The sequence below is a fragment of the Sinohyriopsis cumingii genome, unplaced genomic scaffold (genome assembly GCF_028554795.1).
Source record: "Sinohyriopsis cumingii isolate HCF-2022 unplaced genomic scaffold, ASM2855479v2 utg000426l, whole genome shotgun sequence".
In the NCBI taxonomy this organism is placed as follows: Eukaryota; Metazoa; Mollusca; class Bivalvia; order Unionida; family Unionidae; genus Sinohyriopsis; species Sinohyriopsis cumingii.
The window spans coordinates 3,893,417-3,910,066 of record NW_028315897.1 but is presented as its reverse complement, the minus strand read 5'-3'; the positions used below and the strand labels follow the sequence as shown (position 1 = coordinate 3,910,066).

The 16,650-nt window shown below is 35.1% G+C and overlaps 1 long non-coding RNA gene across 1 annotated transcript; it reads left to right on the top strand.

Moving 5' to 3' along the window:
- The first annotated feature begins 11,017 nt into the window (after nucleotides 1-11,017).
- On the top strand, nucleotides 11,018-14,479 carry LOC149774091 (uncharacterized). The gene is made up of 2 exons (XR_016416989.1): nucleotides 11,018-11,476; nucleotides 11,958-14,479. It is a non-coding gene; the product is annotated as an uncharacterized LOC149774091 (long non-coding RNA).
- The last annotated feature ends 2,171 nt before the right edge of the window (nucleotides 14,480-16,650 follow it).

Genomic DNA, 16,650 nt, shown 5'->3' with positions numbered 1-16,650 from the left:
TCACCTTCAGTTATCTGTGTATATATATAATTTTAATAACCAAGAATACCGGATGTCTGGGAACATTATAGCATTCAATGGTAACGTCAGAACTGAGATGAGAGAATTAAACAAGCATAGTACATGACATAATATATCCATAAACTATTGACTGGGAAAAATACTACAGAACACCATTTCTGCTGGCAGTAAGATGTTGAACCTATATGTCATAAATATCAGGTTGGACATCTAGGACCAGTAATATTCATAATGGGCAGTACCCACCCCCCACCCCCCCCAAGTGAGAAGGGCCTGATTTGTAATCTAAGCCACCCAACCTATCACAGCCTTTATAGTACTTGAAACAAATATTGAGTAATAGTAAAACAAACTCTGAAAGTTATTAAAACCAATTTGTTATATTTCCATAACTCTGCATAGTTAACTGTGCAAGCAGACTTAAACATATCAGTGTATGACAGTTAAATTGAGCTATAGCATCGATTAACAGAAGCTACGAATTCATCAACAAGCAGTGAACAATCATCTTCACAATAAATGTCAAACATTAGCATCCATAAGCTGTCAAGACAAGTTGTTACACTGGATATATAATCATCCATTTATTTCAAACAAGCTGTGAAAAACGAACCTCACGTCCGCTATATGTACGCTGGCCATTGCAAAGGATGCTTTAATAGATTAATGTTTATCGTCGTGTCTTGACAACCATTTTGCGCGCGCACACCGGAAAGTCATGCTATATATGTGTTACTTGTGAACGTATTCGTGGGCAGTACGCTATATATTGTTCCCGTGACCGTATTCACGGGCAGAATGCTATATGTTTGTCTTCGTGAACGTATTTTTGGGCAGTTACTTTGTCATCTTCAACCTAAAGGTCAAAACTGCCCATGAAATATATATATCTGCCCACGAACCGAAAACATGAATAGGACTATAACATAAGTGTATATACTTATTTTCAACATATACATAATTACTATGTAAGAAATACAACCTATGTATATGTATTTTGATTTGAAATGTAAACTATATCATGTCCTTCCCGTAAACCCACTTTCGGGATGACTGCCCACAACGCACCTAAAACGTGTATATATATATATATATATATATATATGTGTGTGTGTGTGTGTGTGTGTGTGTGTGTGTGTAAATGTATATATATATATATATGTCATTGTGTTTATTTGACCTCGTATAGTTAATAATGCGGAGGGTCTTTTTCCGTTGGAACGTCATTGCGCTGGCTATGTTGGAATTAAATCCACTAATTGATGATCGGCACACAAATTAACTTAATTTATGTCTCCCCCAGAACGCAGATGTAAAGATTTGGGCCTTCCACAGTCAATAACCTAACATCGGCACCGAATAGACGTATACTGTATTGAATATCAATGACAATCGGAAAAATCATACCTACCCATAGCAAAGTGCGTCTTGATACTGATCTAGCACAAATTGTATATTTTACTTCATTTCAGATGGTAAGTATCTACATTCATGACATAGCACTAATTGTATGACTTACTTCATTTCAGATGGTAAGTGTCCACATTTATGATCAACATTCGTCCTGACATAAAGTAAGTAAATATACCTGATCTTCACAATCATTCAGACAGTATCGGAGCAAAACATGAAACTTTGGTAAGATATTGCTGAAATTCAATTCGTCCTTTATAATGTGATATAAGACGGAGACGAAGATTCATTGCTATTTTCTAATATTTGACATGCTATACTATTTAGACATGTGTATGGTATGAACAGAAGTAACGTTTGACGCCTATCTAGAGGAATTTGTGTGTTTCTTTCGTCGTCGAGAGGAATACTCACATACACAAAGAGTACCATGGAACATTTTGTTCCCGCGGTGTGCAGATTTATACATATTTGTTTCAAAATACTCCGCGATATATTCGACAATTACATTAAGAATCTTGGATTTCATTTGCTGAGATAGATGTCAGATTCTTTGTAAAAATATTCCGGGTCTCAAATAGCAATAAGAAACATTGCTTTAATTCAAACAAAATATCAGTACTTTATTTCTATTAACTGAATCGAGACAAATGTCAGCTCGAAAGAAATCGGTGCGCCAATCACCTTTAAATGAAGTGTCAGTACATTCTATAACAATAATTTGCTATATTTATATTAAATGTTGTTTACGTTGTAATCGAAAACTGTAACTAAACCGGGATGATTAAGCTTACACTATAATTGATACCCTGTAAAAATAAGGCTTGGAACTGAAGTCTAAGATTTACTGACTACGCTATTTATATAATTGGCTGGAAAACCTTGGGTAAGATGCTAATATGTGTGCAAGATGTTTATCAGATAGGGCCGGTAAACAAAACGAACCAGCTCATGGAACAATACAATATTTGGTAGACTAGTGAAAAGACGTATAATTCAAACATAAGACAGTCGTTCTCTTGAAAATCTAAAGTGATTCTAGGTTTTACAGAATAATACATGTATTCACTAAACGACTACGAACTAGCAAATAACTTTAACAGATAATGAGATATTTCTCCTTTCTGATCTCAAAATTTTTCAAAATGTTGGATTTCTCTCATATATCGTTAATAACATCCCATTCGGTATCAATATTGACAAAGTAACGCGAATCAAATCTATCATTAATGGTGCGCACATATGATCACCTTTGTACGTATGATTCAAATTTAAAAAGTATGAGTATATTTCCAAAACATTTAAAATTAAACTATAACAAATGCAGATGTGTTGTAAAGCCAACAAAATAATATATTAGTTTGTGATGGAAAATGAAAACATCTTATGCGACAAAAATTGTCTTAGTCAATGTACATATATACTTTGCTGACATAAATTACCGAATTAACGATACCATAAATATACCGTTGTGGTTACCACAGAAAAATGACGCGGAAAAACGGTATACCTGTAATACCACGTACCTCTAATATATATATATATATATATATATATATATATATATATATATATATATATATATATATATATATATGGAATACAAATCAAGTGGAGAAGAAGAGTCCTTTACAATGCATTGAACCCTGCATCGTATGTACAGAATCTGAATATCGTCGGTGCCAGGCTTAGCCCTTTGTGTTACCTCCGCTATCATGTCTTTGTCTTAGCCTTGTTGCCAAAACAAACTTAATATAGTCATCTACTCAAAACCAACTCATAAACACCAGTATCATCACCACCCAGTTGTCATAAAAAAACACCGCATTCGGAACATTCCTATAACCAGGCTCTTGGGATACAAAGAATTTGCTCCGACGATGAAACATTTCAAAAAAGATCGGAGGTGTTATCTGAACCGCTGCTCAACCGTGTCTACGAAACAAAGACAAATAATTGGAGCAGCCCAAAGGGCTAAACAAACGAACCGGAATGACATACAAAAATACTATGGAAAGAACTCGGTTGATCGGATGCAATTTATCTTGACCTACCATCCGTACAATCCCAAAGCAAGGAAATCATTCGGAAACACTGGCCCATCGTAAATTCGTTTTCCACACTCAAGTTAATCATCCCGAACAAACCTATATTGGGATTCCGGAGACCAAAACACCTCAAATACATCTAAGTCAGGGGAAAACTAAAGTCAATCACTAACCAAGAACACTCTAGTAATCATGGTCCCTGTGACGATAAAAGGTGGAAGACCTGTCAGCATCAAGTTGAAGCCAGCAACTTGAAATATAAAAATGTCACGTTTTTATCCCTGTAGTAATAATCGTGTACAATTGTGTAACCTCAACGCGTTTTCCGTTTATTTATTTGTTTGACGTTTGTTTGTTTGTCTTTTCCTGCTTTGTATTTGCCTTTGATAAAGATCAATTTAGATTTGAAAACGCTTAGGATTGTTAGGAACTGGATTTGCGCTGTTCTTTGTCAGTTCATTGCATTTATTTATGTAATCTAATCGGAGGAATTCACCAAGAAAGCATTCGTGTTAGGTAGCTCGTGTCTTTTTACTTTCTTGTGTCTCTTTACTGTAGCAGAATATAAAGCCTCATCTCCGATAGCCAAACATCTTCAATTCTTTATAAAGTAGCATAATATTATAGTTTCAAAGCGGGTCATGCCAGTTATCATGTAGAATGTCTTATGATCATTTTAATTAAAATGGTTGTTACATAAGCTAATCTTCTTTTTATCATTAATATTGTGAGTGGCACTTATCATAGCTTTCGTTGTTCTCGCCTTCTTCCTACTTCGTTCTTTCAACAGCAGAATCGCGTTTAGTTTTAGTGAAGTCTTATGCTCGTCATATGACCCTATCCTATAATAGCAGCTGGTGGAATAACGATTGTTTGATTCAGTGATTTCAAATCTGGCAATAGAGTGTAGATTCCGAAAGCGAGATGTATGTAAGAAGGTGCTAAATAAGATCAATAATGTATAAACAATGGTGACGCTTTCTTCCAAATTGATTAAAAGCAATGCCATTATCCAAATTGAATTTGTCAGCAATGCTATCATGACGTTATTTAACAGTGCACATTGTTCCATCGATGGAAAGGAAATACAATCAATTATTGACAACGTAGAGATAGCCACAATGATTCTTGGACTCGCCAGATACAGTACTTATTACTCGAGAACAGCTGGCCAAACAACGATGTTTTGCCAAACATACAACTGGTCATGCAGATAATAGACCATACAACTGTCATCATATTGGTATGGTTACCAGACCTGCTGCCGCCGCCCTTTGATGTCTAGACCCAACCGAAATCTCAATCTTGGTTTTGTTCAGCGTCGATCAAAACTCATTGGTGGTTCATTTAGGTTTTCGTGTACAATTCCTCTCCTTCACATATTTAGGTTTAGTAGAAATGTTTTCTATGTTATTTGTTCAGCTAAACATATGGACACCTTATTACTTAAGACCAACCCAAACGATGACATTTGACGTACGGGATGTGTTAATTACAAATATCTCAGCATTGAATTTGTGGATGCCTCCGGTAACCCTTTCACTGACTAGAGAATCATGTCGTTATCGTTGATGCAGTCAGGAACTACATCAACACTGGCACATACCAGGACATTAGAGCCAGCAAATCATATTAGGGACAATCTAAATGACAAATAATCACACAACATGGTCTTACTGCACAGCAACACGTGTTCATTACTTTCCAAAGTATAACTCTATAAAAAGAGCTGACTGGACGGTCATGAGGAACGTTGTGAAGAAATTCAGCTTAACTATATGGATGCCTGTCATATTTCATGTGCATATCCAAATCCGATCGTATCTGAACCGGTACCAAAACAGCGACTTTTGTCTACAGATTTCGTAACAAAGAGTTTAATACATTGTACCTCATTTATTACTTTTCTTTAGTGCATCTAGAGTTGTTCGGGCACTGCGCTGTTTAAATGTACTTCAGTACTAGTGTTGGTGCACTTCCACATGGCGTTATTATTTCGAGACGTTATGCTGCGATACATATCAACAATACTCTTACAGGAGGGGGCTGATCACCGAATGAAGGCCATTTATGTATGTGTGTAAACTACGTAATATTAATAATGAAACATGCTACATATTTAAGCAGTACATAATCAAGAATTAAAAGTAAATCTTGGTGACATTCACCTTGAAAAAAACAACAAAGAATTCAAATAAAAATGATTGTGGGATCACACTAACACGTTCTTCAGCAAAATTAACTGGAAATGTCCTCGAGTGGTTGAACCAAACACAACTCGCTCACTTTAATGAATCAACCAAAACATTACCTCATTAACAATAAAACATCTAAATCTGAGGTGACACAAATGCAAGAGATTGGTGGAATATTTATATGTCGTGCAGCAAGCATTGTTGGCAGCCTCGGCTTCTGAGGTAGCAAAGTTGCGACCTCAGATGCTGTCATGACTGCATCTTGGATGGCGCTAAAAAAAAGCGTTTGGTGGTCGTATGGAAAAGATTAAGCCTTTGATTACCAGGATGTACTCTTGATGGTAACATCAAACATTTTCGCGGTGTATTTGTTCGAAATGAGCTCACATCGATGCTGCCACACATACGTTCAACCGATAATTTCAACCGGAATTAGGCAAAATGACCTGGCGCACACTGGGATGCATACGTGGTAACACCTCGAAATCGTTTATATTTTGAATCGTATGGACTGGCACCACCAGATGAAGCTTTTAATTATTAAACGAAGAATGGTTAACAACCGCTGTTTTATTCAGCTATGACAGTACAAACACGGTTGGACAGGTCAATGTGTAGTCATCTTGTGGTTGTAGCGTTAAATGCACTTGAATACACTCAGCAGTCACTTATCGATTCCACATTAAAGTATGTTAATTATTATACAAAATTAATATTACCATTTACGGTCGTTACTCTGTTCGATGGTGTGGGTCTGAACAGACTTGCCGCCAATGCGGATTTGTCTGACTTTTCTGGTCGTGTTGTTGTAGGTCCTGATCCAGGAAAGATTACACTGGCAAACTTAAAACGTTTAAGGTGGACATTCAAAATATTATTGGTCAACTTAAAAGGCGCTGTCGTATACAACCTGGCTGAAGTCACTGAAAAAGGTGGAATCAATGACTCTTCCATGTCGATTGTTTATATCAAAAAATATGTTGATGATACTAATGCTACAGCAAAGCAATACGTGCATCAACAAATTGCTAACATGACAGCATCTACAGGTATGGTAGGTTCATTTATGTTTAACGGTAAACTTCTGACGATGTAAGAACAGGACAAAACTTTAATTTAAATCAGCAACAAGTCGAATCATTAATAATGTAGATGATTTGAATATACTTGAATTTCACATGTTAACGACGCTATCGTCTGGATCGTATATAGTTATCATAGCCTGATATTATAATGGATGATAAAACCTCTTTTACCTATATGAAATATTTATCATTGTTAGGCAAAGAGGAAATTCAGTTTACGGTAAACTGCTGTGAGGTAAGAAGAGGACCAAAACTGAATTAAAATCAACTTGTTAATAATGTAGATGGTTTGAATAAAACCTGAATTTCACATCTTAACGACGCACGAGTCTGTATCGTAAATATTTATCATAGCCTGTTATTATAATGGATGGAGTCCAGTACCAGCATTGATAAATAATAGGCCTGACCTAAGAATACTAATTCGTTAAGAAACCAACATCGGTGCTACATCCTTTTTACCTATACAAATTATTTATCATTGTAAGCTGAAGATGAAATTCAGTTTGAAGTAACATTTCACACTTGTTCATTTGGCTACTTAACATTATTTGGTATTTCTGCTTAATATTAGAATTATCTTTCTATATAAGTAATGGATTCAGACCGAGGTGATGGGGTTGAGGAATTTACCGACAAAGTGATTGATGACGTAACATTATCATGCTAATTTTGATGATAATTTTGTTCCACTGCGACAGAATGGGGTTATCAGGTCCTCGAATACAATGAAATATAATCATGTTAAGAATCGAATAGAAATTGACCCTTGGGATCGCCATGGTATAGAACTACCATATCCAGACAAGACTGTAATCATTGCATTAGCACCTCAAAATGATTAATCGTTATCTGTGTCACAATGTGCGAAAATCTCCGGGATTTTTTATACAATGGTGAAGTAGTATTTACTGCTGTATCCACCCAGATATGTTTAAAGACGAGTGTCTTAAGCCAACATTGATTCATTTAAGAAGCCAATGATAAAGGTTGTTGTTCAACAAGGACGCACTTGTTCTGGTAACAAATATTTGACAAAAATTATCATAAATGCAAAAGTTACAGGTGTGCTTTCTAAATGAGGGGGTGCTAAACCGACAGAACGCATAATTGCTATAGATTTAAATATTTCCCAAGAAGAGATTTTCTATAACTTTTGACTGTTATAACAGTGGGGAAAAAAAAACAAAACACGAATAATTGGCTAGAAGAGCGTGTGCGTATTGTACTTGGGTGTGCTGTGTCTGGAGATGGTCGTGAAGTACGGGATTATATTATTATTAAAAATAATTATGATGGACCCTTAATGTTGCTGATGTACAAAAAAGTAATCGGAGTGGAAAAACAGCTGCGAGATGAAATAACCAAAAGAACCACGCTATCTATTAAGTAGAAATGTAATTATTGGTTGTAGATGCTGATTGCTGTCTTGCTGAAACAGAAACTCTTTTACTTGATGTTGCTCTACTAACACAAACATCAATTGCTCTATGTGAGCCAATCAAAATTTTTGTCGGGGTTTCTCGATTGTAACCGGTGACTAATTTATTTCAATACGATTACATTCACTAGCATGTGTCTATGAAAACCTACTTCCAGTAGCACATGGTTGTCTCAACACGATTAGTTAATTGTATTCGGTGGATATTGAGGCTCACATAATTAGCATGGGTGAGTTCGATGCTGTATTAGCGGAAATAAAAATCACGGACAACTCCAATCATAAATAAGGAACCGTGCGATAAGGGATTCACATAAAATGAAAGTCGAATAAAACAGACATCACTTTCGTGGATCAAACATGGTAATTATCCACTGTTTGCAAATTGGATATAGCTTATTGGCCAAGTCATGACATATAAACAAGGAACTTGGAGTAGTCTGCAGAAGTTACCATTGCACAAAACTCACATGACTGTTTATAACCAATTAGGTTGTAGGAAACTCAGTCATGGTTAGCTCATAACAATTATAAATCTCTCTAGCCATCTCTTTCTCTTTATATATATATATATATATATATATATATATATATATATATATATATATATATATATATTTACCAAATATCGATAATATAAATGACATGTATTTCAGTGTATGGTTGGCAGGCACGGATAGTCTCATAAACGCTTATCAAACATAATGTGTTTGCGTCTGTCTTCATGTTGTGGAACTTTTCATACACTGTATTTGTCGTTTCTCATCTTTACTTGAAATATTCCTATGAAACACCATAATTAGGAAAATTAAAATTATATTGCTTTCCAAATTTGCTAGTTATAGTTCTATTCAATGCTAGTGTTTATATTCACTATTTAATATTAGCATTACTGCTGAAGACAAGAACACATGAATGTGGTGTGTCCACTGCAATGACTCGTATATACTGTTCCGATGAGATAAGTTATTGCTCTAACATTACCATGCCATGTATTCTCACAAGCGTACACTTCTTTTCTCCACACTGAAAGTATCAGTGATTGTGGTTCGACCATTACACGTCCGAACGCTTGTCAGATTTGCGATATGTATGTTGTGTCACAAAGCCATGATGACAAGTATATCATAATTACAAGTTTTTGGGTACATTAGTGCGTGTATTGCCTTGATGGGATCATGACATTAATCAACCTGTCTTTTCTTGCAACGTTGAAATAAGTAATAAATGTCTGTGCACCAAAGCACGTGTTTTGGGGGGTTCACAATATGGCTCGGGGTAACGGCCAAGAGATGTATATGAAAGTGATATTAGATAAGTTATGAGTGTCGAAAGTTTCATTACTACTCTCATATATATATATATATATATATATATATATATATATATATATATATATATATATATAATTCATAAGGAATGCTTGACCTTTGTCCGTGATTGCGGGTACAGTTGATGCCTACTTGACCATAGGTATTTTTTGTCTACATGGCTTTTGCAGTGATTACGTGTGGTAAACAAAATGTTTACTGTTTACTAACATTTAAATTCAAGGCATAGCCTTATGTATGAATTAGTGATTTTTATTTTCTATTACAAATGCTCAGGTTTCCAAAACATTCTGCTGCGTTGTAGGTTAGGTGACAGTTTGTGTATAAAAAAGATTTTGTAAACATATATTTAATTGTTGCTTAATATCGTTACTTGGGAATATGTTAGCAAAGTTAAATTGTGCTCAGATATAATTTGACTAGAACTATTTATTTAAATTATTTATTAGATAATTCCAAAATGCTGATTTACGTTTGGATTTAAGAACTACCGTTATGATTATTGGGACATTGTACATCAAATCATTGAGCCTTATCTGAACATTCAATACTACTTGACTTCATTCGGATCGTTTTTGATTTCTGACTTGAGATAAAACATTTAGAATTATTTAGGACTTAATTCACAATAATGTTTTTTTTTTCGATTCTTCACTATGCATTATTTGGGCAATACATTATTTTTGTTAGTTTGCTACAACTGTTGGTTTTGCATGTTTCTATTACAGAGTTAATGATCATAGAGTTGTAACATTGCTAAATGATCATCAGGAACACATCAAATAAATGGTCGCCTGACTTCGAAATAAATCATGGCATATCAGAAAATGACATGCTGTGGTCGTATATCAATTATACACTACTGCTGCAGGTTTCGTGTGATCGGATGTGATTAATTGATGCGCCATTCTAAACCTGGTTATGTTTTCCAAATTTTAAATGTTTTTACAAATTCGTATTTATAAAGTACATTTAGATACAATGCTAAATCACAAAGTTTCTTTTGACCTTAGCCAAAACCAGTTTGCAAAGATGAAGAGAGCAATAAGAAATATATGTTGTGTCACAGTGAAACATTCTTCGCTAAAGTTAACTAGAGATGGCCAGCCGTTATAATTTCAGAGACAGGTTAATCGATTCGGTGCAACCTGACATTACAAAACACATCTCAATAATATTAAAGTTATCAAAGTCACAGGTGACTTAAATGCAAAAGAGAAGTCATAGACTTCAGTGCCGTTGGCTATGATGATTGCAAAAACTGCATTCAGAACCATCGGAATCCAATCCTGAATGGATCGGAAAAAATGTGTTTCGTTGCGTGCCTTTACACAGATGAGAATTGCGTACCAAAAATGAAAAGGTCCTCAATTATCCAGCTGTCATAGCAAATTTTATCTAGAGTAGAGCCTCATCCATTGTCCAGTTTTGATTTACTCATGATGACAAAGCCAACCTAGCGCTTCCTTGGCATCCTCAAGTTGGAAGAACATAAAGGCTTGTTCCGCCAGATACAGTTGTTCATTTTTGAAATGATAGCTTTGACTGTGTATTTTATCGTCGCTTTATTAAAGGGGAAATACGAGGACCTGCCGGATATGTGGCATATCGCGGTTGAAGCGCTGTGTGTATTCGAGCGTTTTCCCACATCTAAATGGGTTATCGACTCTGCCTTTCAATTAAAAACTACTCTTCCAGTTATACTACGCCTGTCAGCATTAACGGACAAACTCTCTCTCTATAACACATACACACACCCACACACATACACACAGATACTCATAGGTAAAATCAACAATGTTAGACCTATTAAGGTCTGTGTTAGAAACTATTCCCTTTCTTGTTTCAGTGTACCAAGTGTCAGGGATGGAATCATTCACACTGGAGTTTCGGCTATCGCTGCAAATGTGGTGGAAGTAAATGAAATCATGCATGTATAATGGTAATATAATGCATTGTGGGATTGGAAACAATTATAAAATCTACATAAAAAGCATATTCTCAAATAATAACAAACACATCTGCATTGATGAAATATTTATGATTCTATTCGCATGATTGGTCAACTCTGTTTCGTTAGTTGATAGGCTTGTCATTGTGACCTATCTTTTCAATATCTTATGAAAATACTAATAAAATAAATATGACCAATCCTGCCTTAGAAAATTATACATCTAAAGGAGCTAAATATACACAAACATGAAAAAGACAACATGTCATACTCTGTCTTACATAATCAAATAACTTCCATACGCACAAAATATGATTATTTGGGTTGTATGGGCATATAAAATAACTTTTCAAAGTCGTTCCAATATAATAAGACAGACAAATTGTATTTGTGCTTTTGTAGTTGTTAAATGGGAATAATAACTATTTTATGATTTGTCATACTCTTGAATATGTATTCTCCTTTTTTTCAGTTTTTCTGGATGGTTCATACAGAGTGAAGAGATCATTACAAAATTGGACGAGACAATTCCCCAAATAAAATATGTGCATGATGTAAATAAAATAAATGAAATATTAAACTGTTTATTTTAGAAGCTCATATTGTTAGAAAGTATGCTTATTTAAGATTTCTTGTTTGTTGCAGTTCTTAGTATTGATGGAATCTGTACTTTAATAATTAGTAGTTAGATTGCATTACATTATTAATTAGGGGTTTTATGGTGTTGAAAAGTGATTTTGTTAGTTTAGAAAACTGACACAAACTTAAAGGTTGATATTTAAGAAGTGACTTTATAATGTGTAACATTAATAAATTGTAGTGTAGTGGTGGAAAATGTGGATACATTCTAATTACATAAACATGTCTGATTATGATTGAAATGCTTGACAATAGTAGCACCCTTTGTTCAATTTAAATATAATTTGTTATTAACGTATACTGCAGTGTATCTACAACTGATCACAGCCAATGTGTTGTACTTAAATCTAGATAATATTACCGTCGTGCATATATTATTCATATTTTACAATCCATACATACAAGTTTGCTGAATGTGACGTCATGGATCAACAAGTCCAAAAAAATACCAGCTGAAACATGGGACTATAATGATTGGTCATATTTGTACATGGTGTTACGGGTGTCTTAACTTCATGCAGTGTGTATTATTCCACCAAATTATATACTCCTATATTATATGATAACCCTATTTTTGAGTGTCTGAAATCTGTATTATATTTACTGAACTGTGCTATTTATAATGAACATACAATTGTGATACCAAAAGGTATGAATGTGTAATTGATAAAAAAAAATTCCATTCCGGTTAATACTTTAAATAGGGAATCTGTATTTTATGAATACTTGTAACATTCATGTACCCTGAAATGCTTCCTATGGTATGTGCATGTGTGTGTGTGTGTGATTTGGATTTGTAATGTAGGTTTAACAATTGTTCAGTCATATCGCTCCGATGTCTGCAGTGTGGCAGTTTATAGTGATGCCTAGCACTGGGGCATCATGCCGCAGATGTGTAGTATGATGTCCCACCCAGTCAAATAATCCTGACACCATCCTGACCAGTCCTAACACTAGCCTCTTAATGCTGAGTGCCAAGCGAGGCAGCTGTTAGTACCATTTTTATACGAATTTGGCATGACTTGACCGGGAATCGAACCCACGACCTCCCGCATCCGATGCGGACGTTCTAACCACTAGACCACCGGAGCGGTCCCTATGTTATGCTTGACATTCAAAGTGAATCAATTATATTATAATGAATATATAATTAAGTAAATCAGAAATTAGACTGCATACGCAAACACAAGTAACACATAATTAATTCTATTGTAATTAACATATTCAAATAAGCCATAGGACTTATTTGATTACGGTGTTTTTTATAATCTGTCCTGCTGGATTGCCTTATGCAGGCATACCTTCAGAGGCCCAGCAGTAAATTGTCTACAAATCATTCTACTTAAGCCCGATTTTGTCGCAATGACTGGTGTCAAAAAATGAATGTTTGTTTTTAAAAAATTTTAACCAATGATTTATTTTTTTTTTAAATTGTAACCATACACAGGATTACATCTAGTTAGTTAAGTTATAAATATTTACTTTTCACCTATTATCTTCAGAAGAAATACACAGACCCACGAACGCACACAAGTACACTCACACATGTACAAGCACACACACACAAAGACATACACATATATATATATATATATATATATATATATATATATATATATATATATATATATGCACAGATATATTGGCAGGCAGACTGACAGAGACACCAACAGATAGATAGATCAGGAGTCATTACCATGAGAATATTTGGGAGGTGCAACTTGCCTGTATATATATATATATATATATATATATATATATATATATATATATATATATGAAATATCATCATGTCGTTGAATAAGATACTTGGTGATAATGTTACTTGCCCTGTACACCAATAACGTGTAATGCATTAAGATACAGAACATCTTGAAGTAAACATAGCTCTGATAACTGTACATGCAGGATATAAATTAGCGGTTTCAATATCGATTTAATTAAGTTTATGTTCCAACCAGACTTTTCAGTTACAGGTGAATTAAACACGACCTAATACCCATTTAGACCATTGCCTTTTAATATATGAATTCCTTAGATTGGTAAAGAGGTCGCTGTTCTGACAGTCATTGGTTCTGAGATTAAGTCTGATGACAGGTTTTGACAATGGATAGGATCGTTAATAATGTTGCACTCTTCCCAAATGAATAATAAGATTTCGCTAGAAGAAGAGTATTATTCAGACACAGTCAGAGTACCTATTAACAAAGACTTTGAGTAGCTTCTGTGTACATTACAATTTTAATGGGGATACCTTGGCATGATCGCCAGTAAGTGATACTGAATCTTCTGAAATGAACGTTTAATGTGTTTCCAAAATAAAATCAGACCAGGGTTTATCAGACCCAACAAAGATATTGATCTCAATGCACATTCCTGACCTTGACTTCTTTGAAAAAAGAGCTTGGAATAGCTCTGTCAGTTTTATATTCTTGATGTTTCAACATGGAGCAATAAAAAAATGCCTTGGTCATTTTTTACACTAAGTGCACCGAGGAAAAGATAATGACCTCTCATCAGTCGAATGAAGTCACATATCCTCACTTCAGCACCGAAAAATTATTATGCTTTTTACTCAGAGATATGCGTGGTCAATTATCGTGGCAAGCATTGATTTACAACTTTGTGTTCGCTATGATGAGTAGAAGCAGAGAGTGCTGCTAAAATAAAAAATATTAAATTATTTTGTCAAATAGATAAACAGTAGTAAATAGGAAGTACATGGTATTGGAAGGCAAACGCATCGTGGTATTGGGACGCAACAAATTCAAAGCAACCTTCTTTGGAAAATGCAATATCTGCAGCAGATAATGCCAATGCGAGTACTGCAGAATACACACGCACATACTACCTGAAGGTCTGTGGTCACCATCCGACCTGAAATTTGGCATCGGATCAAATTATGTAACCAGCCTTGCCAACCTTGTGGATCTGTTTGGTAATATTATTAATTTACTAAGACAGAAATTAAAACCACATAAACATGTTGCCGCCCATGTACCTTCACAAAGGGATATCAAAACAAAATAACAATAGAACAGAAATAGATAAATATAATCATCAGGAATGAAGTGATCACAGTTCTTGATTCTGACACAATACCAAAAGTCAAACAAGCCATCTACACAATATCCTAATTAGGAAAGCACTTGTCCCTGCCCTTCACATAAGCACGCCTGCCGCATTGCAGCTAAGAAACCTCGCACAGCAGCATGGTATACATATACATGCTAGTATTATTGAGTCACACCTTTGTGCTGAATCAATAACTATTACTGGCACCACCATCACCAATGATATAAATATCTAAAAAATGTGCGTGCAAGAACAATACTCGAATACCCTAGAAATGTCAAGATTATGATAGTGTTCGTGCTGATGAAGAACAAACTGGTTGTCCTGCATCTGCTATCAGCACAAACGCGACTGAATATATTCGGGCAGGATCACAACAATCACGAGTGACCGAATTCAAATTTCAGAAGCAAACTGGTGAGTTGGAAAATCATTTGGCCATTATTCCGTTTACCTACAAACCAGCGAAAGAATCTCAGTAACTGCTAACAGACTCAATTCCCGGAATATCAGCATTTTTGTTAAACTTTGGTCATACTGGGGTCAAAGCAGACAATGATCTCAAAGCTCGTAGTTATGCTCTTTAGTCGTGACAAAGATGGATTCAAAACTGCTACTCCGTGGACTCACATTGGTGTCCGTGTGATCCTGAAACGCAAAGAGAGCAGCGCCATCAGCTATGAAATTGGCAGAGGCATTGAAAAGGTTCTTGAAATGTTGGAGAAATACACCAATGCAGGATAGGGTTGGACTCTTGAAAGATGTGGCCAGGTCAATGTTTATCTCTCTCCCTCTCTATCACCCATTTATTGGATCCAGTTACATAGCAACACAAAAATGGCCACCTCCCAGGTCAGTGATCAACGTGAAGAATCTTGAAAATCGTTGGTTTGAGTGGGCAATCTTGTTTGCTCTATAACTGGTGCGTGACAATCAATACTTGCCCCAAAAATAGCATCTGGACAAACAATACAATTAATTTTACTATATGTTCTCTACATTTTTCTCTCAATACTGAGTCAGTGACCTTTCCTTTGTGTGACAATCAATACAAATCATATGTTAATCTAAAATACCTTTAAAGATGACTTCACGGTGAAGTTCTCGCCAAAGGATAACCTGCATTTTTTTGAGACGCTGGACTGTCAACAGAGCAGCATGTAAACAGAACACATATTTCACTTCCTGATAATCACCAAGGCCTTATTACTCACTGTGCACTGTCGCCAATACTCATATAAAATAACAACCTAAGCTCATATTCTCAAGAATAAACAAAAACCTTTAAATCCCTACCAAAACTTCATAAATGTACCTTATCTATCACCATCAAAATAAGAGAAGAAAAAATGCTCTAAAAATGCTATAAAAATACACTAGAACTTCATTCATGGGTACTGAATGGAAGTACTAATTGTGACCTGACTCCCGACAGGCTCACATTGTATGGT